The 24,485-nt window shown below is 43.3% G+C and overlaps 1 pseudogene; it reads right to left on the reverse strand.

Annotated features, from left to right (window-relative positions):
• Positions 1-9,629: 9,629 nt before the first annotated feature.
• LOC124018339 overlaps positions 9,630-24,485 on the reverse strand; it is a 66,894-nt pseudogene continuing 52,038 nt past the window's right edge.

Here is a 24,485-nt window from a genome sequence, read left to right on the forward strand (position 1 = left end):
TCTGCTCTCATCCTTCTAGACCTATCGGCTGCCTTCGATACTGTGAACCATCAGATCCTCCTCTCCACCCTCTCCGAGTTGGGCATCTCCGGCGCGGCCCACGCTTGGATTGCGTCCTACCTGACAGGTCGCTCCTACCAGGTGGCGTGGCGAGAATCTGCCTCCTCACCACGCGCTCTCACCACTGGTGTCCCCAGGGCTCTGTTCTAGGCCCTCTCCTATTCTCGCTATACACCAAGTCACTTGGCTCTGTCATAACCTCACATGGTCTCTCCTATCATTGCTATGCAGACGACACACAATTAATCTTCTCCTTTCCCCCTTCTGATGACCAGGTGGCGAATCGCATCTCTGCATGTCTGGCAGACATATCAGTGTGGATGACGGATCACCACCTCAAGCTGAACTTCGGCAAGACGGAGCTGCTCTTCCTCCCGGGGAAGGACTGCCCGTTCCATGATCTCGCCATCACGGTTGACAACTCCATTGTGTCCTCCCAGAGCGCTAAGAACCTTGGCGTGATCCTGGACAACAAACTGTCGTTCTCAACTAACATCAAGGCGGTGGCCCGTTCCTGTAGGTTCATGCTCTACAACATCCGCAGAGTACGACCCTGCCTCACACAGGAAGCGGCGTAGGTCCTAATCCAGGCACTTGTCATCTCCCGTCTGGATTACTGCAACTCGCTGTTGGCTGGGCTCCCTGCCTGTGCCATTAAACCCCTACAACTCATCCAGAACGCCGCAGCCCATCTAGTGTTCAACCTTCCCAAGTTCTCTCACGTCACCCCGCTCCTCCGCTCTCTCCACTGGCTTCCAGTTGAAGCTTGCATCCGCTACAAGACCATGGTGCTTGCCTACGGAGCTGTGAGGGGAACGGCACCTCAGTACCTCCAGGCTCTGATCAGGCCCTACACCCAAATAAGGGCACTGCGTTCATCCACCTCTGGCCTGCTCGCCTCCCTACCACTGAGGAAGTACAGTTCCCGCTCAGCTCAGTCAAAACTGTTCGCTGCTCTGGCTCCCCAATGGTGGAACAAACTCCCTCACGACGCCAGGACAGCGGAGTCAATCACCACCTTCCGGAGACACCTGAAACCCCACCTCTTTAAGGAATACCTAGGATAGGATAAAGTAATCCTTCTCACCCCCCTTAAAATACTTAGATGCACTATTGTAAAGTGGTTGTTCCACTGGATGTCATAAGGTGAATGCACCAATTTGTAAGTCGCTCTGGATAAGAGCGTCTGCTAAATGACTTAAATGTAAATGTAAATTTAAAAATTTTTCAATGAACATTCGAACAGTCCGGCCCTCGGCTTGTAGCTAAATTTTTTATTTGGCCCTCCGTCCATTTGACTTTGACACCCCTGCTGTAGTGTTTGTAAACACAGTGGTAGGTTGATTAATAACCTGAACCAGATCACAGGCACTGGTTACAGTGAGAAGCTTCCTCTTGAGTGGACAGCTTGATGAAAACCAGTCAATCTTCAGGTCCCCCAAAAAGTAGACCTATCTATTAGAGGTCGAACGATTATGATTTTTCAACGCCGATACCGATTATTGGAGGATCAAAAAAAGACGCTACCGATTAATTGGACAATGTTTTATTTATTTAATAAATAATGAAACATGTTCAATTTGGTTTAAATAATGCAAAAACAAAGTGTTGGAGAAGAAAGTAAAAGTGCAATATGTGCCATGTAAGAAAGCTAACCTTTAAGTTCCTTGCTCAGAACATGAGAACATATGAAAGCTGGTGGTTCCTTTTAACATGAGTCTTCAATATTCCCAGGTAAGGCGTTTATAGGACTATTTCTCTCTATACCATTTGTATTTCATTAACCTTTGACTATTGGATGTTCTTATAGGCACTTTAGTATTGTCAGTGTAATAGTATAGCTTCCGCCCCTCTCCTCGCTCCTACCTGGGCTCGAACCAGGAATGCATTGAAAACAGCCACCCTCGAAGCAGCGTAACCCATGCAGAGCAAGGGGAACAACCACTCCAAGTCTCAAAGCGAGTGATGTTTGAAACGCTATTAGCGCGCACCCCGCTAACTAGCTAGCCAATTCACATCGGTTACACCAGCCTAATCTCGGGAGTTGATAGGCTTGAAGTCATAAACAGCTGCTGGCAAATGCACGAAAGTGCTGTTTGAATGAATGCTTACGAGCCTGCTGGTGCCTACCGTCGCTCAGTCAGACTGCTCAATCAAATCATAGACCTAGTTATAACATAATAACACACAGAAATACGAGCCTTAGGTCATTAATATGTTAGAATCCGGAAACTATCATCTCGAAAACAAGACGTTTATTCTTTCAGTGAAGGAGCAATGATACGCACCGCATCGATTACATGCAACGCAGGACACGCTAGATAAACTAGTAATATCATCAACCATGTGTAGTTAACTAGTGATTATGATTGTTGAATGATTGTTTTTTATAAGATAAGTTTAATGCTAGCTAGCAACTTACCTTGGCTTACTGCATTCGCGTAACAGGCAGTCTCCTCGTGCAGTGCAATGTAATCAGGTGGTTAGAGCATTGGACAAGTTAACTGTAAGGTTGCAAGATTGAATCCCCCCAGCTGACAAGGTAAAACTCTGTCATTCTGCCCCTGAACGAGGCAGTTAACCCACCGTTCCTAGGCCATCATTGAAAATAAGAATGTGTTCTTAACCGACTTGCCGAGGTAAATAAAGATGAAATAAAGGTGTCAAAAAAAAACATTAATCAGCCAAATCGGTGTCCAAAAAAAACGATTTCTGATTGTTATAAAAACTTGAAATCGGCCCCAATTAATCGGCCATTCAGATTAATCGGTCTACCTCTAACACAACCGACGTCTACTATGTATTTACATCACATGCTCTACGCTATCAAGAATTTCACACATATTATGTAGATGCTGACTGTTAGCACTTGGTGGCCAATAGCAACACCCCAAAAGAAAATGATTTAGCTGTGCCAAGTGAACCTGCAACCACAACACTTCAATAACACTTAACATAAGATCTTCTCTAAGCATTACAGGGATATGGCTCTGAATATACGTATATAGCAACATTTCCGCTATAAGGATTAATAAGGATTTCTGTCTCTTTTATAGATGTTATATCCTTGTATTGCTACTGCTGTATCATCAAATAAATGATCTCAGTGAGTCTCAGAAATTGCAAAAATAAACTCAGCAACGAAATAAACGTTCTCTCACTGTCAACTTTGATTTGATTTGAACTGCGTTTAAATTTCAGCACAATTAACATGTGTAAATATTTGTATGAACATGACAAGATTCAACAACTGAGACATAAACTGAACAAGTTCCACAGACATATGACAAACAGAAATTGAATAATGTGTCCATGAACAAAGGGTTGTCAAAATCAAAAGTAACAGTCAGTATCTGGCGTGGCCACCAGCTGCATTAAGTACTGCAGTGTATCTCCTCCTCAAGGACTGCACCAGATTTGGCAGTTCTTGCTCTGAGATGTTACCCCACTCTTCCACCAAGGCACCTGCAAGTTCCCAGACATTTCTGGGGGGAATGGCCCAAGCCCTCACGCTCCGATCCAACAGGTCCCAGATGTACTCAATGGGATTGAGATCCGGGCTCTTCACTGGCAATGGCAGAACACTGACATTCCTACAGGTAATCAAGCACAGAACGAGCAGTATGGCTGGTGGCATTGTCAGGCTGGAAGGTCATGTCAGGATGAGCCTGCAGGAAGGGTACCACATGAGGGAGGAGAATGTCTTCCCTGTAACGGACAGTGTTGAAATTGCCTGCAATGACAACAAGCTCAGTCCAATGATATTGTGACACACCGCCCCAGACCATGACGGACCATCCACCTCCAAATCGATCCTGCTCCAGAGTACAGGCCTCGGTGCAACGCTCATTCCCTCGACGATAAACGCGAATCCGACCATCACCCCTGGTGAGACAAAATCGCGACTCATCAGTGAAGAGCACTTCTTGCCAGTCCTGTCTGTTCCAGCGACGATGGGTTGTGCCCATAGGCAACATTTTTGCCGGTGATGTCTGGTGAGGACCTGCCTTACAAGTCCAGCCTCTCTCAGCCTATTGTGGACAGTCTGAGCACTGATGGAGGGATTGTGCATTCCTGGTGTAACTCGGGCAGTTGTTGTTGCCATCCTGTACTTGTCCCGCAGGTGTGATGTTCAGATGTACTTATCCTGTGCAGGTGTTGTTACACGTGGTCTGCCACTGCGAGGACGATCAGCTGTCCGTCCTGTCTCCCTGTCTTAGGCATCTCACAGTACGGACATTGCAATTTATTGCTCTGGCCACATCTGCAGTCCTCATGCCTTCTTGCAGCATGCCTAAGGCACGTTCACGCAGATGAGCAGGGACCCTGGACATCTTTCTTTTGGTGTTTTTCAGAGTCAATAGAAAGGCCTCTTCTGTGTGCTAATTTTTTCATAACTGTGACCTTAATAGCCTACCATCTGTAAGCTGTTAGTGTCCTAATGACCGTTCCACAGGTGCATGTTTATTAATTGTTTATGGTTCATTGAACAAGCATGGGAACGGTGTTTAAACCCTTTACAATGAAGATTTGTGAAGTTATTTGGATTTTTACGAATTAGACAGGGTCCTGAATAGGGGACATTTCTTTGTTATCTGATGTTAGCAAGTTATTGATATCCATTAACCTTATTTCTAAGGGTTGAGTTTTTCCACATTTTGTTACATTGCATTCTTATTCTAAAATGGATTAAATACAAAAATGCCTTCATCAATCTACACACAATACCCCATAATGACAAAGCAATGTTTTAAAAATATAAAAAAACATAAATACCTAGTTTACATAAGTATTCAGAACATTCGCTATGAGCTCAGGTGCATCCTGTTTCCATTGATCATCCTTGAGATGTTTCTACAACTTGATTGGAGTCCACCTGTGGTAAATTCAATTGATTGGACATGATTTGGGAAAGGCACACCCCTGACTATATTAGGGTCCCACTGTTGAGAGTGTATGTCAGAGCAAAAACCAAGCCATGAGGTCGAAGGAATTGTCCATAGAGCTCCGAGACAGGATTGGGTCGAGGCACAGATCTGGGGAAGGGTACTAAAACAATTCTGACGGTCCCCAAGAACACAGTGGCCTCCATAATTCTTAAATGGAAGAAGTTTAGAACCACCAAGACTCTTCCTGGAGCTAGCCGCCTGGCAAACTGAGCAATCGGGGGAGAAGGGCCTTGGTCAGGGAGGTGACCAAGAACCCAATGGTCATTCTGACAAAGCTCCAGAGTTCCTCTGGAGAATCTTCCAGAAGGACAACCATCTCTGCAGCACTCCACCAATCAGGCCATTAAGGTAGGGTGGTCAGACGGAAGCCAATCTAGTAAAAGGCACATGACAGCCCACTTGGAGTTTGCCAAAAGGCAACTAAGGACTCTCAGACCATGAGAAAAAAGATTCTCTGACCTGATGAAATCAAGATTGAACTCTTTGGCCTGAATGCCAAGCGTCACGCCTGCAGGAAACCTGGCACCATCCCTATGGTGAAGCATGGTGGTGGCAGCATCATGCTGTGGGGATGTATTTCAGTGGCAGGGACTGGGAGACTAGTCAGGTTCTAGGGAAAGATGAACGGATTCAAGTACAGAGAGATCCTTGATGAAAACCTGCTCCAGAGCGCTCAGAACCTCAGACTGGGGCAAAGGTTCACCTTCCAACAGGACAACAACACGAAGCACATAGCCAAGACAACACAGGAATGGCTTCTGCACAAGTCTCTGAATGTCCTTGAGTGGCCCAGCCAGAGCCTGGACTTGAACCCGATCGAACATCTCTGGAGAGACCTAAAAACAGTAGTGTTGCAACACTCCCCATCCAATCTGACAGAGCTTGAGAGGATCTGCAGAGAAGAATGTGAGAAACTCCCCAAATACAGGTGTGCCATGCTTGTAGCATCATACACAAGAAGATTCGAGGCGGTAATCGCTGTCAAAGGTGCTTCAACAAAGTACTGATTAAAGGGTCTGAATAATGTAAATGTGATTTTTCCGTTATTTATTTTTAATAGATTTGCAAACATTTCAGAAATCCTGGTTTTGCTTTGTCATTGTGAGGTATTGTGTGTAGATGAGGAAAACAAATGATTTAATCAATTTTAGAATAAGGCTGTAACATAACAAAATGTGTCAAAAGTTAAGGGGTCTAAATACTTTCGGAATGGACTGTATATTAATATCTGCTATTTTCAGCACTTTCCTTGTAGCTTTTAAGAGATATACATAATATGGAAAAGACCAAACAAAGCAAAATGAAAAATAAATACATTCAGAAGTTCATTGATCTGTGTGTGTGTGTGTGTGTGTGCGCGCCAGAGGGTTGAAGCTACAAACCCATAGGCTTGGCTCTCTCATTCCTTCCAGGCTTTTGGGAGGGAGGGTAGACAATGAGCCTGTCATAGCAGATGTAAGCTAGAACTGCTAACATGTCTTTGAACCTCAGGAACTTAAACACTATAGGCCTGGGCCTGTTACCTGGGCCGGTGGTTGGTTTTCCAGTCCTGTGTGCGCACTCCTCCTCAGTCTTCCTGTGGTCCATCTTCAGTTTCTCAGTTATCATTTCCCTCACTTTATCAGACTCCGTTCAGGCCTCGTGGGGATTTTGCAATTCCGTCCACAACAATGTTGTTCCACCTTGATTGTCCCTTGAGATAATCTGATTGCTCTCATTGTTATCATTAATTCACATACAGGACTGATGTCCTCTCTCAGTGACTTACAGATTGCTGTCATCTTGTCGTTCTCATGTTCAAACTCAGCGAGCTGACCTTGGGAGAACTGTTCTTCAGGTCCTGGACCTCTCTGGTCAGGTCGTCTATTATTTTATTAGTTGTAGAAGTACGGTACTCCCACCGGCTTTGGTCTTTGTCATGGTAGCAACGTATGTCACACTGTTACTCATCGCAGTTCTTGGGAAAGACTGGAAACAACAAAGAGCAGGGATCTAGACAGCCACAAGCCTGGAACAATCCGCTATCCCAGCCACAATGGATAAGTGCGTCGCTAGGTTAGCTGCTACGCAAAGCAGGTCCTCAGGCTTTGGTCGGCAGGATCACTGGACAGATAGTAGCAGTCCCAGCAACTGATGCCAACCACATTGCAGGATCCAAACTCAAAAGGTAGCTAGCGATAAACCATTATTTTTCAATAGACTTTCAATACTACAAACTTTGCAAAACAACAAACTGAACTCTCCTTCGTTCCACGAGTGTACAAAACATTAGGAACACCTTTATAATATTGAGTTGCACCCCCCTTTTTTTGTCCTCAGAACAGCCTCAATTCGTCGGGCATGGACTCTACAAGGTGTCAAAAGCGTTCCAGTGGAATGCTGTTCCATGTTGACTCCAATGCTTCCCACTGTTGTGTCAAGTTGGCTGGATGTCCTTTGGGTGGTGGACCATCCTTGATACACACAGATACTGTTGAGAGTTTTAAAAAACAGCATCCTTGCAGTTGTTGACACACTCAAACCGGTGTGCCTGGCACCTATATTTTGTCTTTCCCATTCACCCTCTAAATGGCAAACATACACAATCCATGCCTCAATTTTCCCAAGGCTTTAAAAATCCTTCTAAAAACCTGTCTCCCCCTTAACCGACACTGATTGAAGTGGATTTAACAAGTGACGTCAATAAGGGATCGTCGCTTGATACACCTGGTCAGTTTATGTCATGTAATATGCATGTGTTTCTAATGTTGTGTACACTCAGTATACATGCCGATGAGGAGTTCCCTTACAGAAAGGAGATCAAATGAACACTGCTCTGGCCCTTTGATAGCCAGCTTGTTGGTATTAAAGCCTAAAATGGCCTACTTATGACATGATTAAAGACCAGAAGACTTTTATCGTTTTTTTGTTGTCTCAAGGGGTACATCTGCATCATTCTAAATAACTTTATTACTGTTCCTAAGAAATGCACTGATACTTCATTATATGAAAAACAAAACATTGGAGGCAGACCACAGAGATCAACTTGTCAATCCAAGCCCTTATGACTATTGAATGGGCCTCAATGTGGGGTTTGGGGGTTGGTTAACAACAACACCCCTCTTGCCTAAAAATAATGGGAAGGAATGCCTTTAGCCCTCGCTGTAGTCCCTGGAGAAACCTCATGTTTTCACTCAGACAATGATTAAAGGGATACTCCGGGATTTTGCCAATGAGGCCATTTGTCTACTTCCCCAGAGTCAGATGAACTTGTGGAGACCACTCTTATGTCTCTGTGTCCAGTACGAAGGAAGCTAGTGGTAGTTTTATGAGACAATGCTAACTAGTGTTAGCGCAATGACTGGTTACTCATAAACCTCCAGTCATTGCGCTAACGCTAGTTAGCAACTTTCTTCAAACTGCACAGAGACTTTAAAATGGTATGCATGAGTTCATCTGACTCTGGGGATGTGGATAAAGGGCCTCCTAAAGTATCCCTTTAACCTAAAATTCCCCCAGTAGCTCAGCTTGGACAAGAATATAAAACATACAGTACATAGCGACTATTGTGGAATGCATGCCTACAATGCTTTACGTTATAAAGGTACTTTCCACAACCCCAACATCCCCCATCAAACATGATCATTTTTGTGTGTGTGTGTGTGTGGGTAATTATGTCTTGAAGATAGTAATACAACTTTATTTTGATGCCAAACACAATGCTTTATAGTGCTTGTGCAGTCTTTTTATCGTAAACAACGACTTTTAAAGCAAGTCCATGCAATACCCTTCATGAGAAATTACCATTTTTATTCAATCTTTGTGCCTCCATCAGAAGGCCATTTTGTTCTCTGCAGAGAGGGGGGTATTTATAGAGGCAAGATATTCAGGGAAGGAGTTTGATCCGCTCTGTGTTCTCACTCCTGTGGAGCACGCAATCTCACTTTGCAGCAGCGTCCGCAGCTCCAGCCATACCATTCCATCAGCATAAATGCCTCAAAAACACTTACACACAAAGTATACAGGTGAGAAAAACACTACTTCAGTGGGACTAGGAATGTTTTTTTTTTTTGGGGGGGGGGGTGTGCTTCTGAATTACTTTTCAGAATTCCATATAAAAGAAAGTCTTTTGGAAAGGATGTTTTTTTTGACCACTCAGTGGCATGGAGACACAGGAGAATTTGACAAAAACAGCCTTCAGGCATACCTACATTTAGTGATAATAGCTAATGGCACTCTCAATAATAATGGGGTGCACATTTATAAAGCAATTGCTTGAAATACAGAACATATCAGAATACCAGGACTCAAATGAGAGCAGGAATAACCACGGAGAGGAAAGGTTCATTCAAACACAATTTCACCTGACCATTTCTCTTGTATGAAATAATCAGCATCCCACACTTAGCCCTCTAAAATAAGAATCACTTTACAGATACAATTACTGCTGTCCCCTCTCTGCCAGAGCCACTGTCAACTGTGTCTTTTAATTCTGTAATCAGTTGCCAGCAGGACCCACTATCGCCGCCTGCATGCCGCGCCAGTCAATACAGACATCCCCAAACACACACCGGCTGGTTTTGTCAAATGTTTTATTGAGTGTAGACATCTGGGCTACTGTAAAACATGCATTATCTCTGGAAAGAGGAGAGGAGCAGCTCACATTGTCCCTGCTGTCAGCTGTGTCAGGCCTGGCACCAGTGATGGAGATTAATGAAGTATCAAGAGAGTAATACTCTTCTTCAAATGCTCCTACCATTTGGAGGGGGGGGGGGCATCCTGATCTTAAATAGCAAAGCTGTCAGTGTTTAGTGGATCTGTGCTTTGGCAAGGGGGATTGTATAGACTTCTCCTGGACAGAAAATAGACAGGGATAATGTGGCAGAGTGGGCAGTAGGTAGGACTGAGCCGACTTGGCAGGTAGCAATCAATCTCCAGCTTCATTCTGTCTAAAACAAAGAAGAATTCTCTAACGGCACAGTCCATTCTGGTAGCCGACAGACTGCGACTGAGTCACTTCTTAGTCTTGGGCTGGTTTGGCGTGTTGAATTTGAAAAAGATAATGTCTCCGTCTTCCACAATGTAGGGTTTTCCCTGTTGTCTGTATTTCCCTGCTGCCTGTAAAATAGAGAAACACAACACCTAATTAATGACAGTTATGAAAAATAAGAAATAGCAAATTAGCAATGAACACATGTGCACATCATCTCACTGTCTTACACACACACACACACACACACACACACACACACACACACACACACACACACACACACACACACACACACACACACACACACACACACACACACACACACACACACACACACACACACACACACACACACACACACACGGGGTCTCTAGAATCCCACTGAGTGAATAACCCTCTTCTAATAACGCTCTGTCATTATAGCATCCTCATACTTCTTAAGGAAACAAAATAAGTTCCAACATTTCTTTTATATACATTAGATGTGTTTGTTCCCCTTCCCGGGCAAACTCAAAATAATTGACTTGAAGTGCATTCTGGTTCTGCACAGAGCACAATTAATTAGAAGAATCAATGTCCCTTTAAAGGCTCAGGAGACCATTTAATCCAGACCCAATAGCACCAGAAACACTGCTTGGAGAGGGAGACAGGGGGAAAAAAATCAATGGCTATTTGTGATTCCTGAGTATGTATTAAACCAGACATGTCTAACTGGTTCATTTGCACTTGAAAGCAGCCATCTGGAGGAGCAAGCTTGGCTTAAGCAGATATGATTACTAATAATGTGATATCCCTGTACGCTGGCCTATTCAACAGTCCATTCCCACAACTGGCATAAATAGCATTGGCCTTAATGCTGTAGTCAGAAACGCTCTGTGTCCATATATATATATATATGTATATATTTAACAGGTGGTATCAGTAGCTTTCACCTGGTTAGTCTATGTCATGGAAAGAGCAGGTGTTCAAGGGAATGAGGGATTAGGAAGAGAGCATGCAGCCGGACCTGAGGCTCTGATGTCAGGCTTCCATTTTTTGGGGGGGTGGTTGTACTTATTACCCCTTTTTCTCCCCAATTGGTAGTTACAGTGTTGTCCCATCGCTGCAACTCCCCTATGGACTCGAGAGAGAGGCGAAGGTCGAGAGAGAGCCATGCATCTTCCAAAACACGACCCTGCCAAGCCGCACTGCTATTTGACACGGCTCTCTTAACCTGGAAACAGTCCAGCTGGCAACCAAAGTCAACTTGCAGACGCCCAAATCAGCTTGCAGGCGCCCAGCCCGCCACAAGGAGTCGCTAGAGCGCATTGGAACAAGGAAATCCCGACCAGCCAAACCCTCCCCTAACCCGGACGACACTGGGCCAATTGTACGCCACATCATAGATCTCCCAGTCACAGCTCGCTGTGATACAGCCTGGGATCGAACCTGGCTGTAGTTACGCCTTAGACCACTGCGCCACTCGGGAGGTCTGTCAGGCTTCCATAACATCAGCGTTCAAAACCCCAGAGCCTGGCACATTTCCCCTCTACTGACACTTTAGGGAGTAGTAACCAACAATAGATTGAATTATATACATTTTACAAAGACCTGAGGTGAAATATTGAATGTAATATTCTGGTAATGTATGTTTTATTTCCGATGTGGATCCGTATAGGGCAAGTTATGTAGTGTATAAGCCTCTGTCAGACAGAGGATTTGGCAGGCCATTGAGTGAGCTGTGGAGATCTACTTGGTGATAATATGAGTAAGTAGGGCAAGCTCTCACTGCTTGCCAGTGCTAATCACACATCTCCTGCACAGGATTTAGAAGGGATTAGCATCTGATACTATGATTTCCACTTTGTCCACATCCCTAATTGTTTAATCCATATATTCCATTGGTGAACTAAATACTTTTAGACCTGCAACATTTTAAACAGAACCCGGGGACAATTTAACAGGTAAAAAGTATCCAATTACATCATGGTTTGATCTCATCAACAGCTATTGGCTGGTGGTCAAGTTTAATGGCGTTTGAAGCTTAAGTACCAAGACTATCTACATAATAGCCCTGTGAAGTGCTTTGTACACACTATAATAACAGATGCCAGTCAAGGCTCTGGAGGTAAACCAATAGAGGCACTTCCTCCAGACGCGTGCTAACCACTGACACTGACACATTCATGTCCTGCTGTTCCAATGGCAGGACCATACAAGACAGACCAACAGCATCAGACACGCTAAGTCACGCTGGGTGTTGGGAAATTGCTCCAATCCATTGTGTGACATGGAACACTTTGGAATGTTGTTCCTTGCCCCGAGCTTTCTTCTGGGGGAGAAGGGGAAAAAAAGCCAGAACAAATAGCATTACCTCAACCAGGCGGGTGAGAGGTGTTACAGATGAGGCCAATGTCTTACAGTTACCCTGAACATCAGCACACACTCGCCGAGGGAGAAGAAACAACAGCCTTTAAAGCATTCCGTGACACTACCTGCTGTACTTATCACAACGCTATAGTCTTCTCAAATTCACCGTGAAATACAGTGATTATATTGGACAGAGCAGCGCCCATGTAAAAGCCACAGCCCAGTAAAAAGGTCAAAACAAACATTGGTAGTAATAAAATAAGATATGCAGGCCACATTTATGCGCTGTTCATCCGTGCAACAGTCCTGATGTAAAGAATTTCACACTTTATTTAACTCGGCTCTTTATATCACTCTCACAAAAAGTGCCGAGCTAACGGTCTGCTCTATAGATGTGGCCTTGTGGGGTACAGAGATCTTCCTCTGAGAGGCTGGCCTGAGGTATAAGAAAGGCCTACCGTGAGCCTGTTAAAACAGATGGTGATGAAGATATGCGCCGCAGGAGAAGAATGGCAGTGTTTAGAGACAGAATCCATTGGCTTGTCAGGTGCGCTGGCGGAGTGTGTGCAGTAATTTCTTCCCCTGGCTAAAGGTGAAGAGTGTTTGCAGTGCAAACAGTGGGGTGACTGTCAGCTCCACTGATCACAGGAGACTTCCCTCATCTGCACCCCGACGGCTCACCTTGACAGCGTTCTCGCTTGCCTCCCTCTTTAAAATCTGGCGAATTTCATTACTTCAGCCATAACGAAGCCCTTCTCAAAGTCCGCGTGGATCTTGCCGGCTGCCTGTGGAGCCTTGGTTCCTTTCTGTCAGGAGGAGGAAAGAGAAAGGACGCACAAGGTAAATTAATTGTTTTGGAGAAGATGGATTTCAGCACAGGACTGACATGCTGTTTGATAGGGGGATGGTGAAGTGAGCATGGGTAGGGGGTGTGTTGGGGGTTATTCTTGCCTCGCTCCTGATTTCTGGATTGCACGTCACACGGTTGTGCCTTGCTAGAGTAGCCTTGAGGCCGATAAGGAGCCTGCGCTGCTATCAATGCCCACCAGCAATTTCTGATTCCGTGGCGCTATTGATTTCTGTCCAAGCAATCTCCCCTCATTGTGGGTTGCTACTCTGGCCTCAGGTCGCCAGAGAGGGAGAGAGGCAGTGTTGCAGGGGGATACACACTGTATTGACCTGGCTGTATCATACCTGACCATTTTGAAATGGAAACTTTCACTACGTTTTATATACAGTGTGTGCGCTATATCCCCTTTGTCATGTTTGAATTTCCTCAAAATGTATTCCTAGCACAGCAGATGATTGAAAGGAAATACAAAGGATCCCTTTATAGAATATACATTCATACATACATTTAAAATCAACATTATAACAGAATGACCAAGGAAAATATGAAATTGGTTGTTTTTCTCCAAGAACAAAAAACAACCGTCCCCCCCCAACTTTTATAAATTCTTCCTACATTAAATTCCATTTAGCATCAGAAGTCACAACGGTCTCTGATAAAATACGCAATTTATATGCATTGAAATAATGCCTGGGAAAATGACAAATTACCCAAATAAGTGACATCCCTGCGCGGCATCATTATGACTTGTGCCTGTCGACCTCCTCTCCCTCTCTCTCTCTCGGCTCTGTAGCACTGTGCTCCAAAACGGCGGAGCACTTTTAATTATGTATATAATCAGGTTGGGGTCAACATATTTCATGCCAAAAGAATGATGTGCATTTAATGACTCCAATACATTACCATCCCTATGCAATCTCATTGACGGAGTGCTTGTAAGTTTAACTACCATTAATCAGCATCAAGGTTTGTCTAGGTAGAGAAAAATAGATTAGGGGCTGATTTTGTCCTATAGCGCATTACAAGAGATACACATCATAGCAGTTAACAGCTATGCAGAGCAGCCTGATAGATAATGGTCACCTCGAGGCTGCCTAATAAAGCATGCTAAAGGGCTTAGCAGCACCATGTTACAAAGTGTCGTTTTTACAATGTAAGATGTATTGGGTTAATATAGCTACTCACTGATGCTTACCTGACTAAACGCCTCACACACAATCAAGGCTAGCCGTACTCAGTTATGTCAAAGGAGACAAGCCCACAGGAGAAATGCTTGGAGGAGTTCTGTTACTTTCCTAAACCCACTGAGGACATCACTCATGGCTGGGCGGAGGTGGCTCATATATTTAACCACTATGATGTCACCCAAATAAAAATGTTCTGTTTATTATCAACCTAAAACGTTTTCTTAATAACATACATACTTTCAGTTTAGTTAGTTGTAAAAAAAATGTTTTTTAAACTGCTCACGTTCCTTACATAGATCGACTAGCGAATCAGAATGCATCTCCTGACAGGTTAAAACCTTATTATGACTGCTCTTAATCCTTCTAACATTTGCACAATACCAGTGCGCCGAGCCAACATCTGTATCGATGTAAATCCTCCTGTGATTCAGTGTCACCCAGGCTCTCGGCGGGCTCAGTAAACTGAGACACAGAGAGGAGGAGCCCCCAGCAAGACCCACAAACGGTTGAATAAAAAGCCACATCAATTTCAGCACAGACAACCCCCGTCACACAGATTAGGCAGGCACAATGCTAGGGCCCCTTATCTCCCGCGGCAGGAGGAGGGCAGGCAGATCTGCACGGGATGGAAACATTCTCAGGAAGTAATGGGTAAAATCAATTGTTGCCCTCCTCAATCAAAGTAGCCCCCACTTTCACTGTTCAGCAGCTCAACAGTAATTGAAGTTATCCTTGGTCTGTAATGACTAGCTAAAGCTGGACCATGACAAAGTTGAAAGTGGCTGATATCAGGCTGCATGCCAGCAGGGTGGAACGGTATGCGGCGCGGCCGGCCGCGGGGGCAGGGTCTTACCCGGATGGTCCCCGCACGGACCTCATCTGGTCCAGCTGTGAAGAAGTACTCCAACTGTAGGGCTCCATAGCCAGCCTTGATGATCCTTGTCAGAACGCTGACAGGATAAGCAGGGTGAAAGCAATTTTATTTTCCATGTTGTTCGTGGTGCTGTAAATGCTAGGTCTTTTAGGATATTTTAGTGGTGCTTTGATTCGTAGCTAAAGTTCACGTCTGTGGCAAGACCACATCAACTCCAATACATAAACACATCAAATAAATAAAATAGGGTCAACATTGAACATTTCATTCTCCAGTGATTAAAATAAAAAACATTTGTCACACTTGCCGTCTCATTTAGCACCTTTCAGACTTCATCCCAGAGAAAAAAATCTGCTGTCACGATTTCTCTTCCTCCATAGAGGTTTTCACATGCGAACAATACACCCGAAATGCCCAAGTTATAATTATACCTGTAGATGACAGATGACAGTTATAAACTTCATTTATAAGAAAACTCTTTGACTGAGTTGTTCCCGTATAGAGAGGGATCCTCGCTTTATAATGGTAATTACTCGTACCATGTATTATTCTATCAGCGCACGCAATTAAAGGAGACTGAATGCTAATTAACCTCTGAGCCTTGTGCTCGGTGCAGTACGTCTTAAATCTCCTCTTCACTCATGTCCTGCAGGAGACTCTCCACTCCTCCGCTGAAGGGGATGACCAGCGCCCCGGGGTCGTGAACTGTCTACCCACTCCTTGATTGTCACTAACCTGGACAGTAGACACAACAACACAGGCAGGTTGGAGCTTCATGGTGCCGGTGTTGACTGACAGGACAGAACAGAGCAGCGTTTGTTATCAGTCGGCTGGCCGATGCATATTCATGAGAGAACAGCCGTGCCTGTTTACCGTGTCGTTTCGGAACATTGCCTTCCCCAAGGTCGCGCTGTGATTGCACAGTTTCACTTTGTTACCGAGTTTGCCTTATTAACAAGTTCCCAGTTCAGGAATAAGTTTGCCATGTCATGCGTAGGTATGAATGAATACATGCAATGTCATCCCATTAAGAAAAAGCAGATTGTTGACAATTATCATGGTTAAAATGGCAGTGTTTTTACCCCAAATTCACTCCAAGGTTACAGCTCTACTGTTAAGTACAAGTTGATTTATTTCAAACAGTTAGTAGCCATTCCAGTAATTGCCCTAAGGCCTGGAGGATGGATGTAAGTATAGTATTCCCACTTATGAACGTCTTAGTCATTCCCTTCCCTTAAATCCCTTTTAAGAGTGTTTTTCTGCCCTGTGACTCAGCGGGAGACCTGACATTGCAGGACAAAGATATCCTCACAGTTAATGGTAACTCTCTGCCAGAACAATGTGGGGTGGGGGGTGCTGGGGGGGGGTCGGATAATTATGAGATTAGCCCCACGCGTTTACAGCCTGTCCTGGGATTGGACGAAGCCCAACGAGCAGCATCACACAGACCCATTTTCACACATTGGGCCCGAAAGAGAGAGCTCCCAGGCTTCTGGATTGATTCTAAAGGCCCGTAATTATCTGTAATCCCGGTTTCCTGTTTACAAAACCTATAAGAAATCAAAGGCTGGGAGTGGCCGCACAACCTCAATACCACAGCTATTCTAATAATAATGTCACCCATTTATCATCTAACTATTGGATAACTGGTTCAGTCAATCCATCTCGGGTGTCTTTCTATCACTTACAACTGAACAATACTATCAATGCTAAATATTGGAGAAGAATTCCAACTTCTGGGAAATGTCATTGCAGCTTCATAACAGCTGCGGTTGCTTGGATGCTTTTTTGATCATTTGATTTATCTTACTGAGTGTTGCCAAACGTGCGTCAGGGCAGACCATCATCTCTCGGCAATAAGCATAACCATCTATCTACAACCAATATTTCCCTTCCTGCTAACACAGAGGCTGTGAAGCACTTAAACGAGAGTTGAGGATATGACAGGCGCCACCACGAGCTGGTCACCCCTTCTCATGAAGGGGAAAATGTACATTTAGTGGAAACTCAAACTCGAAAGCCAAGGAGATGACTGCCTCTCCAAGTAGGGAAAAGAATCCAATCTGGGATAATAACAGCTGTAGTTTGTCACTTTTAGGAGCCTAGTCGTCTATTCGCTGGCAGATTATTTGCATTCCTCAGGTATCACGTTCTCTACAGGCGACTGAATAATGATTCACAAATCACTCTCCCGACACCAGTCAAGGGCTGTGATCCTGTGAATAGGCCATTGTACCTGAGACTGTAATTGGCGAAGACTTGACAGAATCGAGCGTCGTCCGCCAAGCAACAAAGAGGCTCTTGGTAGAGCGCTGAGGGATGATTTTAATAATGCGGAAGCCGAGATGGAGAACGTGAGCGCCAAATGAGCACGGGGGTCCCTGGCTCCGCGCACAGAGTGACACAGGAGCAGACAAACACCGTGCCACAGGAACAAGGTACACCCCCTTCGTGCAACAGAGGGAACGCAGCACTGTCAAATGAGATTTGATGTTCTGTCAACATGACTTTTCTGACCGACTTCATCAACTTCACCAGTCTAGTTACGCCACTTTACAATCGTATTTACATCCTCTCCAAAGCATCTCGACAAATGAATTGGGTAAATGTTAACACCAAAACATCAACAATATGGCTTCTCTCTAATGAATTAAAATGCTGAACTTAATCACACACACACATAAAGATGAGCAAAAATGACTGTATGAAATAAATAATACAAATACTGAGCTATACTCAAACAAATGGGGAAATAATATTATTTTATAATAACCCTAACCCTAACCGCTCAGAGAAAGAGATTTGTTGAAAGAGTAATACATGTTTTTTGTTGTTGTTTGGCACCACCATTTTCAATAGCTTTCAATACTTTCCCTCGTGACTTTTCTAAAACGTTTTATGAGATTGGAGAACACATTGAGAGGGATTTTAGACCATTCCTTCAAAAATAATTTTCAATGGGTTTCAAGTCTGGAGACTGAGATGGCCATTGCAACATTTTGATTTTGTGGTCAATGAATAATTTATTTGTGAATTTTGATTAGTGCTTGAGGTTATTGTCTTGCTGGAAGATCCACTTGCGGCCAAGTGTCAGCCTGGCCAGGAGGCAACCAGGTTTTTGGCTAAAATCTCCTTGTACTTGGTATAGTTCATGATGCCATTGACCTTAACAAGGGCCCCAGGACCAGTGGAAGGAAAATAGCTGCATAACATCAAAGATCAACCACCATATTTTACTGTAGGTACTTTGCTGCATATTCTTCTGTTTTTCAACACATAACCTACCACACAGATTTAAATCCAAACTGTAACTTGGCCATTCCAGCGCATTCACCGTCTTCTTGGTAAGCAACTCCCGTGTTTGAGGTTATTGTCCTGCTGAAAGATGAATTTCTCTCCCAGTGTCTGGTGTTAAAGCCGTTTTTTCTCTAGGAAGCAGGTTTTCCTCTAGGATTTTGCCTGTGTTTAGCGCCATCCCGTTTCTTTTCATCCTGAAAAACTCCCCAGTCTGTGCCGATGTCAAGCATACCCATACCATGATGCAGCCACTACCATGCTTGAAAATCAGTGATGTGTTGTGTTGGATTTTCCCCAAACATAAGGCTTTGCGTTTAAGCCAAATAATGCATTCCTTTGCCATTTCTTTTGCATTATTACTTTAGCATCTTGTTGCATATACATTATTACTTTAGTGCCCTGTTGCATACATATACATTATTACTTTAGTGCCCTGTTGCATACATATACATTATTACTTTAGTGCCCTGTTGCATACATATACATTATTATTTTAGTGCCCTGTTGCATACATATACATTATTACTTTAGTGCCCTGTTGCATACATATACATTATTACTTTAGTGCCCTGTTGCATACATATACATTATTACTTTAGTGCCCTGTTGCATACATATACATTATTACTTTAGTGCCATACATATACATTGCATACTGTTATACATTATTACTTTAGTGCCCTGTTGCATACATATACATTATTACTTTAGTGCCCTGTTGCATACATATACATTATTACTTTAGTGCCCTGTTGCATACATATACATTATTACTTTAGTGCCCTGTTGCATACATATACATTATTACTTTAGTGCCCTGTTGCATACATATACATTATTACTTTAGTGCCATACATGTTGCATACATATACATTATTACTTTAGTGCCCTGTTGCATACATATACATTATTACTTTAGTGCCCTGTTGCATACATATACATTATTACTTTAGTGCCCTGTTGCATACATATACATTATTACTTTAGTGCCCTGTTGCATACATATACATTATTACTTTAGTGCCCTGTTGCATACATATACATTATTACTTTAGTGCCCTGTTGCATACATATACATTATTACTTTAGTGCCCTGTTGCATACATATACATTATTACTTTTGCATACATATACATTATTACTTTAGTGCCTTGTTGCATACATATACATTATTACTTTAGTGCCCTGTTGCATACATATACATTATTACTTTAGTGCCTTGTTGCATACATATACATTATTACGTTAGTGCCTTGTTGCATACATATACATTATTATGTTAGTGCCTTGTTGCATACATATACATTATTACTTTAGTGCCCTGTTGCATACATATACATTATTACTTTAGTGCCCTGTTGCATACATATACATTATTACTTTAGTGCCCTGTTGCATACATATACATTATTACTTTAGTGCTTCGTTGCATACATATACATTATTACTTTAGTGCCTTGTTGCATACATATACATTATTACTTTAGTGCCCTGTTGCATACATATACATTATTACTTTAGTGCCTTGTTGCATACATATACATTATTACGTTAGTGCCTTGTTGCATACATATACATTATTACGTTAGTGCCTTGTTGCATACATATACATTATTACTTTAGTGCCCTGTTGCATACATATACATTATTACTTTAGTGCCCTGTTGCATACATATACATTATTACGTTAGTGCCTTGTTGCATACATATACATTATTACTTTAGTGCCTTGTTGCATACATATACATTATTGGAATATGTTTCTATTATATTTGATTATTCTTTTCACTCTGTCATTTAGGTAATTCTTGTGGGGTCAATCAATCAATCAGTCAATCAATCAAATCAAATTGTTTTATAAAGCCCATCAGCCGATGTCAAAAGTGCTATACATAAACCCAGCCTAAAACCCTAAACAGCAAGCAATGCAGGTGTAGAAGCACGTTGACTAGGAAAAACCCACTAGAACGGCAGGAACCTTGGAAGAAACCGAGAGAGGAACCAGGCTCTGATGGGTGGCCAGTCCTCTTCTGGCTGTGCCGGGTGGAGGTTATAACAGTACATGGCCAAGATGTTCAAACGTTCATAGATGACCAGCAGGGTCAAATAATAATAATCACAGTGCTTGTAGAGGGTGCAACAGGTCAGCACCTCAGGAGTAAATATCAGTTGGCTTTTCATAGCCAATCATTCAGAGTTAGAGACAGCAGGTTCGGTAGACCGAGAGAGTCGAAAACAGCAGGTCCAGGACAAGGTAGCACTTCCGGTGAACAGGTCAGGGTTCCATAGCCGCAGGCAGAACAGTTGAAACTGGAGCAGCTACTGGAGTCACTATAATGTTGTTGATCCATCCTTAGTTTTCTCCCAGCACAGCAACATAACTCTGTAGCTGTTTTAAAGTCACCAATGGCCTCATGGTGACATCCCTAAGCAGTTTCTATCCGGTCCTGCAGCTCAGGTCAGAAGCATGACTGGATCTTTGATGTGTCGGGGTGGTTTAATAAACCATCCACAGCATAATTATTAACTTGACCATGCTCTAAGATATACTCAATGTCTGATTTGTTATTGTTACCCATCTACCAATCAGTGCCCTCATTTATGAGGTTTTCGAAAAGCCCCCTGGTCTTTGTAGTTTAATCTGTGCTTGAAGTTCAATACTTGACTGAGGGGCCTTACAGATATGGGGGACAGAGGAAAGGGTAGTCATTTGAAAATCATTTGAATCCATATAACCTATTATATGATTAGTTAAGACAAATTTGACTTCTGAATTTAGCCTTGCCTACACAAAGGGAGTGAATACTCATGCAACAATTATATTTACACATTTTATTTGAGAATTATTTTGAATGAGTAGGCGTGTCCAAAATTTGGACTGATAATGTACACTGAACAAAAATATAAACGCAACATGTAGTGTTGGTCCCATGTTTCATGAGCTGAAATGAAAGATCCCAGAAATGTTCCATACACACAAAAAGCAAATTTCTCTCAAATTCTGTGCACATGTTTTACATCCCTGTTAGTGAGCATTCCTCCTTTGCAGAGATAATCCATCTGCATGACAGGTGTGGCATATCAAGGAGCTGATTAAACAGCATGATCATTAATCAGAATAATGGCACCGGATAGGATGGCTGCCGTTTTACGGGCTCCTAACCAACTGTGCCATTTTGCTAGTTTTTTTTTGTAACTTATTTTGTACATAATGTTGCTGCTACTGTCTCCTATGACCAAAAAGAGCTTCTGGACATCAGAACAGTGATTACTCACCTCGAACTAGACAAAGATTTTTTCGTTAACGAGTCCAATGCGAAGGATATACTGTTTCTCGAGACCAGGCCCAAACCCCGTCATTTGCGTGCAGAAAAGACAGAGAAAAGGGGGGCGGAGGTCGAGCTGCCTTCTGAGAATTCGTAGGCGAGTGAGTAAACTTCCACTACCATCCGAACTATTGGCCAATGTGCTATCACTGAAAAATAAAATGGATGATCTACAATTAAGACAATAAAAACTGTGATATCTTATGTTTCACGGAGTCGTGGCTAAACGATGACCCGGTATTTCGTGCATTGGCAGGACAAAGAAGCTATGTGTGGTAAGACAAGGGCCGGGGATGTGTGTCTCTTTGTAAAAAACAAAAACAAAAAATCTGACCATAATTCTACCCTCCTGATTCCTGCCTACAAGAAAAAACTAAAGTAGGAAGTACTAGTGACTCGCTCAATACAGAAGTGGTCAGATGACGCCGATGCAACGCTACAGGACTGTTTTGCTAGCACAGACTGGAATACGTTCCAGGATTCATCCAATGGCATTGAGGTATATGCCACCTCAGTCCCCGGCTTCTTCCAAAAGTGCATCGACGACGTCGTCCCAACAGTGACCGTACGTACATATCTCAACCAGAAGCCATGGATTACAGGGAACATCTGCACTGAGCTAAAGGCTAGAGCTGCTTCAAAGAGCGGGACACTAATTCGGACGCTAAGAAATCCTGCAGATGAACCATCAAACAGGCAAAGATTCAATACAGGACTAAGATTGAATCCTACTACACAGGCTCTGACGCTCATCGGATGTGGCAGGGCTTGAAGACTATTACAGACTACAAAGGGAAGACCCAGCCGCGAGCTGGCCAGTGAAGCGAGTCCACCAGATGAGCAAAATGCCTTTCATGCTCGCTTTGAGGCAAGCAACACTGAAGCATGCATGAGATAACCAGCCGTTCCGGACGACTGTGTGATCACGCTCTCGGTAGCCGACGTGAGCAAGACCTTTAACCTGTTACTCCTTCCCCCTACTTTTTCGAACATTCTGTTAAAAATCGCGCAACATTTCAGCGCCCTGCTGCTCATGCCAGGAATATAGTATATGCATATGATTAGTATGTGTGGATAGAAAACACTCAGCCATTTATAAAACTGGTTAAATCATGGCTGTGACTATAACAGAACGTGCGTCTCATCGAAAAGTGCAGGAAAATCTGATCACTGAAAATGGAAATATATATCCATCCGCCACTTCAACCCATTGATAAAGGCGAACCACAATAAATGGGGCTGAGGTTGCAATACCTACAGCTTCCACACAATGTCAACAGTCTTGTCATTTGCCTAGGCTTTGTTTCTTGGTCAAACGAAGAGACAAGCCATTTGTTCAAGCCTCCGACCGGATATTTTGGTTGAGATTTACCCGGACATTATTTCCAGACGGACAGCTAAAGAATATACTTCGCCTCGTGATCAATTTGATCGCTTATTAACGTTTACTAATACCTAAAGTTGCATTACAAAAGTACTTTGAAGTGTTTTGTGAAAGTTTATCGTCAACTTTTTTAATTAAAAAAAATAACGTTACATTATAAGACGCTATTTTTTTCCGTTTATCACACAGTCTTCATAGATCGATATCTAGGCTATATATGGACCGATTTAATCGAAAAAAAGACCCAATAGTGATCATGGGACATCTAGGAGTGCCAACAAAGAAGATGGTCAAAGTAATGAATGTTTTATATTTTATTTGTGCGGTTTGTGTAACGACGACTATGCTAATTATTTTGTTTACGTCCCCTGCGGGTCTTTTGGGGTGTTACATGCTATCAGATAATAGCTTCTCATGCTTTCGCCGAAAAACATTTAAAAAATCTGACTTGTTGCCTGGATTCACAACGAGTGTAGCTTTAATGCAATACCCTGCATGTGTATTTTAATGAACGTTTGAGTTTTAACTAGTACTATTAGCATTTAGCGTAGCGCATTTGCATTTCCAGATGTCTAGATGGGACGCCTGCGTGTCAGGTAGGAGCAAGAGGTTAAACAGGTCAACATTCACAAAGCTGCAGGGCCAGACGGATTACCAGGACGTGTACTCAAAGCATGCGCAGACCAACTGGCAAGTGTCTTTACTGACATTTTCAACTTCTCCCTGACCAAGTCTGTAATACCTATATGTTTCAAGCAGACCACCATAGTCCCTGTGCACAAGGAAGCGAAGGTAACCTGGCTAAATGATTACCGCCCCGTAGCACTCACGTCGGTAGCCATGAAGATGACACATGCCCTTTCCCATCTGGACAATCGGAGCACCTATGTGAGAATGCTGTTCATTGACTACAGCTCAGCTTTCAACACCATAGTGCCCACAAAGCTCATCATTAAGCTAAGGACCCTGGGACTAAACACCTCCCTCTGCAACTGGATCCTGGACTTCCTGATGGGCCGCCCCCATGTGGTAAGGGTAGGCAAGAACACATCTGCCATGCTGATCCTCAACACTGGAGCCCCTCAGGGGTGATTGCTTAGTCCCCTCCTGTACTCCCTGTTCATCCACGACTGTGTGGCCAAACATAACTCCAAAACCATCATTAAGTTTGCTGATGACACAGTGGTAGGCCTGATCACAGACAACGATGAGACTGACCTCCTCCCCACAGGCTGAG

Source organism: Oncorhynchus gorbuscha, linkage group LG01 (assembly GCF_021184085.1).
Source record: "Oncorhynchus gorbuscha isolate QuinsamMale2020 ecotype Even-year linkage group LG01, OgorEven_v1.0, whole genome shotgun sequence".
Taxonomy (NCBI): Eukaryota; Metazoa; Chordata; class Actinopteri; order Salmoniformes; family Salmonidae; genus Oncorhynchus; species Oncorhynchus gorbuscha.